Source organism: Heptranchias perlo, unplaced genomic scaffold, assembly GCF_035084215.1.
Source record: "Heptranchias perlo isolate sHepPer1 unplaced genomic scaffold, sHepPer1.hap1 HAP1_SCAFFOLD_1534, whole genome shotgun sequence".
Classification (NCBI taxonomy): Eukaryota; Metazoa; Chordata; class Chondrichthyes; order Hexanchiformes; family Hexanchidae; genus Heptranchias; species Heptranchias perlo.
In genome coordinates, this window is record NW_027138790.1 from 20001 (window position 1) to 27500 (window position 7500).

The following is a 7500-nucleotide window of genomic DNA, read 5'->3' on the forward strand; positions in this document are numbered from 1 at the left end:
AGGGGCTTCCGCGGCCAACTCATTAACCTGTGCTCGGACTTTTTGTGCCACAAGTGCAAGGGACCGTTTGCCGGCAGCTACTCGCACCCCCCCGCCCAGGGGGGGAATCCTCTGACCGGAGATCCGAAACGCCGGCCGAATCCATCCCCGTCGGACTTCCGAAGGGGTTCCCTCGACCGACTGACTTCCGAACTCCTTTCTGGGCTTAAACGGGTGGAATTCGGACCCTCTCGCAAGGAGCCGAAGCCCGCCAGCCCCGGGAGGCCTCGGGGCCGCCGTTTTCAAGCCCGACCAAAAAACCCGAAAAATGGGGGAAAAATGGGAAAAAATTCCCACTCCAAAAGGCTTAAAAGTCGGTTGGGCGGCAGCCCGGGTCGGTCTCTGCAGACCTGGAGGCGCTAGACACAAGTCTGGTAAACAGGCTAAGTCTCGACATGCCACCTCTTACTATCCTGCAGGTACCCCGCCAATCCCCCGGAACCGGCTGCAATTGGCGAATCAGCGGGACGAATTTGATTCGTGACCGACTCTCTGACACCGAATCGCCGCAACGCGTTTCGATTTTTCGGCTTCGGTACCTCCCATCAGACTTTGACTGGCCATATCTCCGGACTCACGTGTCGCAGCCGGGAACCTTCAGGTACCGTTCGACGCGTCTACCCTGCCCCGTCGAATGGCGCCCCTCGCGGTGTGGTCCGATTTCCGCATTTTGGTCAGATTTGCCTCCAAATTTTTCAGATTGAGTTGACGAATGCCCCCCTACGGGGTAACCTCTTGCCCTTTCGGACATGGTCCCTGTGACTTAATTTCCGCCTTTTGCTCAATCGTTTCCCCATTTATAATTAATTTTAAAAAATCGGGTTACTCAGTTCTGGTTTACCAGTTCCCTCTTCGGACTTAGTTTTTGGTTAATCATTTCCGGTTCACCAGTTCCCGTTTTGGACTTAGTCTCTGCGGGCCGTTTCTCATCTTTTGGTTCATCAGTTCCCCTCTTTTAATAATTTTTTGGCTGCTTTCGTTTGATCATTTCCCTGCCTTCTGGGTGACTTTTGCCCCTTAGGACTTCATCGCCGCACATTATTTTCGACTTCTGGTTGATCATTTCACCCCTTTTATCATTTTTGCAACTTTTGGTTAACCATTTCACCCAGCTTCTGGTTAACCATTTCCCCTTTGGGACTTAGTCCTCTGAGCATTCTTTTGGGATTCTGGTTAATCATTTGCCAATTTTTAAAAATGTTGCCGCTTTTGTTTAATGCTTTCTGGTCAACCTTTCCCTCTTTCAGACTTCACCGCGGCACATGCTTTAGCCTCCTGGTTAATCATTTCACCCCTTTTAATCATTTTGCAACTTTTGGTTAACCATTTCCCAGCTTCTGGTTAACCATTTCCCCTTTGGGACTTGGTCTCTGAGCATTCTTTTGGGATTCTGGTTAATCATTTGCCAATTTTTTAAAAATGTTGCCACTTTTGTTTAATGCTTTCTGGTCAACCTTTCCCTCTTTCAGACTTCACCGCGGCACATTGCTTCAGCCTCCTGGTTAATCATTTCACCCCTTTTTAATCATTTTTGCAACTTTTGGTTAACCATTTTCCCCCAGCTTCTGGTTAACCATTTCCCCTTTGGGACTTAGTCTCTGAGCATTCTTTTGGGATTCTGGTTAATCATTTGCCAATTTTTAAAAATGTTGCCACTTTTGTTTAATGCTTTCTGGTCAACCTTTCCCTCTTCAGACTTCACCGCGGCACATGCTCCAGCCTCCTGGTTAATCATTTCACCCCTTTTAATCATTTTTGCAACTTTTGGTTAACCATTTCCCCCAGCTTCTTGGTTAACCATTTCCCCTTTGGGACTTAGTCTCTGAGCATTCTTTTGGGATTCTGGTTAATCATTTGCCAATTTTTTAAAAATGTTGCCACTTTTGTTTAAGCTTTCTGGTCAACCTTTCCCTCTTTCAGACTTCACCGCGGCACATTGCTTTAGCCTCCTGGTTAATCATTTCACCCTTTTAATCATTTTTGCAACTTTTGGTTAACCATTTCCCCCAGCTTCTGGTTAACCATTTCCCTTTGGGACTTAGTCTCTGAGCATTCTTTTGGGATTCTGGTTAATCATTGCCAATTTTTAAAAATGTTGCCACTTTTGTTTAATGCTTTCTGGTCAACCTTTCCCTCTTTCAGACTTCACCGCGGCACATTGCTTCAGCCTCCTGGTTAATCATTTCACCCCTTTTATCATTTTTGCAACTTTTGTTAACCATTTCCCCAGCTTCTGGTTAACCATTTCCCCTTTGGGGACTTAGTCTCTGAGCATTCTTTTGGGATTCTGGTTAATCATTTGCCAATTTTAAAAAATGTTGCCGCTTTTGTTTAATGCTTCTGGGTCAACCTTTCCCTCTTTCAGACTTCACCGCGGCACATTGCTTTAGCCTCCTGGTTAATCATTTCACCCCTTTTAATCATTTTTGCAACTTTTGGTAACCATTTCCCCAGCTTCTGGTTAACCATTTCCCCTTTGGGACTTGGTCTCTGAGCATTCTTTTGGGATTCTGGTTAATCATTTGCAATTTTTTTAAAATGTTGCCACTTTTGTTTAATGCTTTCTGGTCAACCTTTCCCTCTTTCAGACTTCACCGCGGCACATTGCTTCAGCCTCCTGGTTAATCATTTCACCCCTTTTAATCATTTTTGCAACTTTTGGTTAACCATTTCCCCCAGCTTCTGGTTAACCATTTCCCCTTTGGGACTTAGTCCTGAGCATTCTTTTGGGATTCTGGTTAATCATTTGCCAATTTTTAAAAATGTTGCCACTTTTGTTTAATGCTTTCTGGTCAACCTTTCCCTCTTTCAGACTTCACCGCGGCACATTGCTCCAGCCTCCTGGTTAATCATTTCACCCCTTTTAATCATTTTTGCAACTTTTGGTTAACCATTTCCCCCAGCTTCTGGTAACCATTTCCCCTATGGACTTAGTCTCTGAGCATTCTTTTGGATTCTGGTTAATCATTTGCCAATTTTTAAAAAATGTTGCCGCTTTTGTTTAATGCTTTCTGGTCACCTTTCCCTCTTTCAGACTTCACCGCGGCACATTGCTTTAGCCTCCTGGTTAATCATTTCACCCCTTTTAATCATTTTTGCAACTTTTGGTTAACCATTTCCCCCAGCTTCTGGTTAACCATTTCCCCTTGGGACTTAGTCTCTGAGCATTCTTTGGGATTCTGGTTAATCATTTGCCACTTTTTAAAAATGTTGCCGCTTTTGTTTAATCGTTTCCCTGCTATGTGGTCAACCTTTTCCCCTTTCAGACTTCATCGCCGCGCATTGTTGTCGACTTCTGGTTAATCATTTTTCCCCTTTAAATCTTTTTTGCCACTTCGGTTAACCATTTCACCCAGCTTCTGGTTAACCATTTGCCCCATTATACTGAATTTTTCCGCTTTGGTTTAATCATTTCCCTGCTTTCTTGTCAACCTTTTCCCCTTTTGGACTTCGCCGCCGCACTTTGCTTTTGCCTTCTGGTTAAACATTTCTCCCTTTTATCCTTTTTCCCACTTTTGGTTCACCAGTTCACCCAGCTTCTGGTTAACCATTTCCCCTTTGGGACTTAAGTCTCTGAGCATTCTTTGGGATTCTGTTAACCATTTGCCACTTTTTTAAAATGTTGCCGCTTTTGTTTAATGCTTTCCCTGCTTTCTGGTCAACCTTTTCCCCTTACGACTTCGCCGCCGCACTTTGCTTCGCCTTCTGGTTAATCATTTCACCCCTTTTAATCCTTTTTCCCACTTTGGGTTGGACAGTTCACCCAGCTACTGGTTAACCATTTCCCCTTTGGGACTTAAGTCTCTGAGCATTCTTTTGTGATTCTGGTTCACCATTTGTCCCTTTTAAAAAGATATTGCTGCTTTTGATTAAACCTTTCCCTGCTTTGCGGTCGACCTATTCCTCTTTCAGACTTCATCGCCGCACCTTGTTTTCGACATCTGGTTCAACATTTCTCCCCTTTTAATCCTTTTTCCCACTTTTGGTTAAGCAGTTCACCCAGCTTCTGGTTCACCATTTGCCCCTTTTTACTGAATTTTTCTGCTTTTGTTTAATCATTTCCCTGCTTTGCGGTCGACCTATTCCTCTTTCAGACTTCATCGCCGCGCATTGTTTTCGACATCTGGTTCAACATTTCTCCCCTTTTAATCCTCTTTCCCACTTTTGGTTAAGCAGTTCACCCAACTTCTGGTTAACCATTTGCCCCTTCTTACTGAATTTTTCTGCTTTTGTTTAATCATTTCCCTGCTTTATGGTCAACCTTTTCCCCTTTAGGACTTCGCCGCCGCACTTTGCTTTCGCCTTCTGGTTAATCATTTCACAACATTTTAATCCTTTTTCCCACTTTTGGTTAAACAGTTCACCCAGCTTCTGGTTAACCATTTGCCCCTTTGGGACTTAAGTCTCTGAGCATTCTTTTGGGATTCTGGTTCACCATTTGTCCCTTTTTAAAAGATATTGCTGCTTCTGTTTAATCCTTTCCCTGCTTTGCGGTCAACCTTTTCCTCTTTCAGACTTCATCGCCGCGCATTGTTTTCGACATCTGGTTCAACATTTCTCCCCTTTTAATCCTCTTTCCCACTTTTGGTTAAGCAGTTCACCCAACTTCTGGTTCACCACTTGCCCCTTTTTACTGAATTTTTCTGCTTTTGTTTAATCATTTCCCTGCTTTCCGGTCAACCTTTCCCTCTTTCAGACTTAATCGCCGCACATTGTTGTCGACTTCTGGTTGATCAGTTCACCCCTTTTTTATCCTTTTTCCCACTTTGGGTTAAGCAGTTCACCCAGCTTCTGGTTAACCATTTGCCCCTTTGGCACTTAAGTCTCTGAGCATTCTTTTGGGATTCTGGTAAACCATTTGTCCCTTTTTAAAAAATGCTGCTGCTTTTGTTTAATGCTTGCCCTGCTTTGCGGTCGATCATTTCACCCCTTTTAATCCATTTTTGCCACTTTGGGTTAAACAGTTCACACAACTTCTGGTTCACCATTTCACATTTCGGAACTTTTATTCCCACCATTACTTTGGGCTTCTGGTTCATCATTTCACGCTGTTTTACAAATCTTTGCCGCTTCACTTTTAATCCACAAACCGTGGCTCGCTTTCGGGTGGGGGGGGGGGTAGCGGGTTTGGGCCGGGCACTCGACATCCCGGTGTGCGACCGGGTTCGTTCTGGTACCGCTCGGTGCCCCTCGTCCTGCTCTTGCCGCGGAAGCAAACCAGACGACCGTCGGTCTCACGCCCGAGGGGAGAGGAGGCGGAAAGCGGTTTGCAGCCTTTCGCTGTACCTCCGGCGGGCAGCGCCGCACCTCCGAGTGCTCGGTACCGTTCGCTGCACCTCGTCCGGCCGCACGCAGCGAGCCAAACCCGGAGGAAATCGGCCTGTGCCTTCTCGAGATATGGGCCTCCGGGTGGGACGGACAAACCGGGGCCCCGAGCTCGCTTTCGGCGGCCCGGCACTCGACTTCCCGGTGTCCGAACGTGATCCTTCCGGTACCCTTCGGTGCCCCTTGCCCGACTCTAGCTCCCGTGCTGAAGCGGAGTCGGTCGGCCTGACGGCCTGCCGAGTTAACCAGCGGAAAGCGGTGCGCAGCCTTTCGCTTGCAGCTCCGGCGGGCAGCGCCGCACCTCCGGCTGCTCAGTGCCGTCCGCTGCTCCCCTTCCGGCTGCACGCAGCGAACCATACCCGGAGGAAATCGGCCTCGGCCTTCCGGAGATATGGGCCTGCGAGTGGGACCAATAAATCGGTGCACATTTCCGGCTCGGTTTCCGGCCTCGGCACTATCAGTTCACGCCGTCCGACCGACGTCGTTCTGGCACGGTTCCGTTGCTCCTTGATCCGGTCCAGCCACGGTAATCAGCCGAAGATGGTGGGGGGTAGGGGGGGGACACATTGCCCGCCGAGTTAGCCGGAGGAGATCGGCCTCGGACTTCCTCAGATATCAGCCTCCGGGTGGGACAGACAAACCGGGGACCCGAGCACGCTTTCGGCGGCCCGCTGGTCGACTTCCCGGTGTGCGACCGGGTTCGTTCCGGTACCGTTCGCTGCCCCTCGTCCTGCTCTAGCCGCGGAAACAAACCCGACGACCGTCGGTCTCACGCCCGCGGAGGGAGGCGGCGGAAAGTGGTTTGCAGCCTTTCGCTGTACCTCCGGCGGGCAGCGCCCGACCTCCGAGTGCTCGGTACCGTCCGCTGCGCCTGGTCCTGCCGCACACAACGAGCCATACCCGGTGGAAATCGGCCTGTGCCTTCCGGAGATATGGGCCTCCGGGTGGGACGGACAAACCGGGGCACCGAGCTCGCTTTCGGCGGCCCGCTAGTCGACTTCCCGGTGTGCGACCGGGTTCGTTCCGGTACCGTTCGCTGCCCCTCGTCCTGCTCTAGCCGCGGAACCAAACCGGACGACCGTCGGTCTCACGCCCGCGGAGGGAGGCGGCGGAAAGTGGTTTGCAGCCTTTCGCTGTACCTCCGGCGGGCAGCGCCCGACCTCCGAGTGCTCGGCACCGTCCGCTGCGCCTGGTCCGGCCGCACACAACGAGACATACCCGGTGGAAATCGGCCTGTGCCTTCCGGAGATATGGGCCTCCGGGTGGGACGGACAAACCGGGGCACCGAGCTCGCTTTCGGCGGCCCGCTAGTCGACTTCCCGGTGTGCGACCGGGTTCGTTCCGGTACCGTTCGCTGCCCCTCGTCCTGCTCTAGCCGCGGAACCAAACCGGACGACCGTCGGTCTCACGCCCGCGGAGGGAGGCGGCGGAAAGTGGTTTGCAGCCTTTCGCTGTACCTCCGGCGGGCAGCACCGCACCTCCCAGTGCTCGGTACCGTACGCTGCGCCTCCTCCTGCCGCACGCAACGAGCCATACCCGGAGGAAATCGGCCTCGGCCTTCCTGAGATATCAGCCTCCAAACGGGCGTCACAAATCAGGGCACATGGTCAGCTGCAAAGCAGCGTCATTACAACCTCTCACTGCACCCCACACGACATTCCGCTTGCCTGCCTGCCGCTGCCTACTCTCACCAGCGAAACAAAGTCAGGATAACACCCCAATGCAAGCAGCTCCCTTCCGGCCAACCAACCCACACCAATCCCCTTGCCTGCCTCCCACAAATTCCACCAGCCAGGCAAAGTCAAAATCAACCCACAATAAACGCACTCCACAACGGCCATCGACCGCTATACACCCCCTTGGGCGACTATTAAGCCCGAGAACACTAACTGTAACCAACCGCAGTGAAAAGTTGAAGTGGCAACTCATTAACCAAATTTATATTTGGCAACTCATTAACCAACTTTACATTTGGCAACTCATTAACCAACTGCATTGGTGACAACTCATTGACTGACAGGTTGATGAGTTCTCCAGGGCCCCACATGCCTCCTGCCGAATTAAAAGCTCACCCTCCCGGGCACTACCCCACAATCACCCCCCTTGGGCGACTATTAAGCCCGAGAACACTAACTG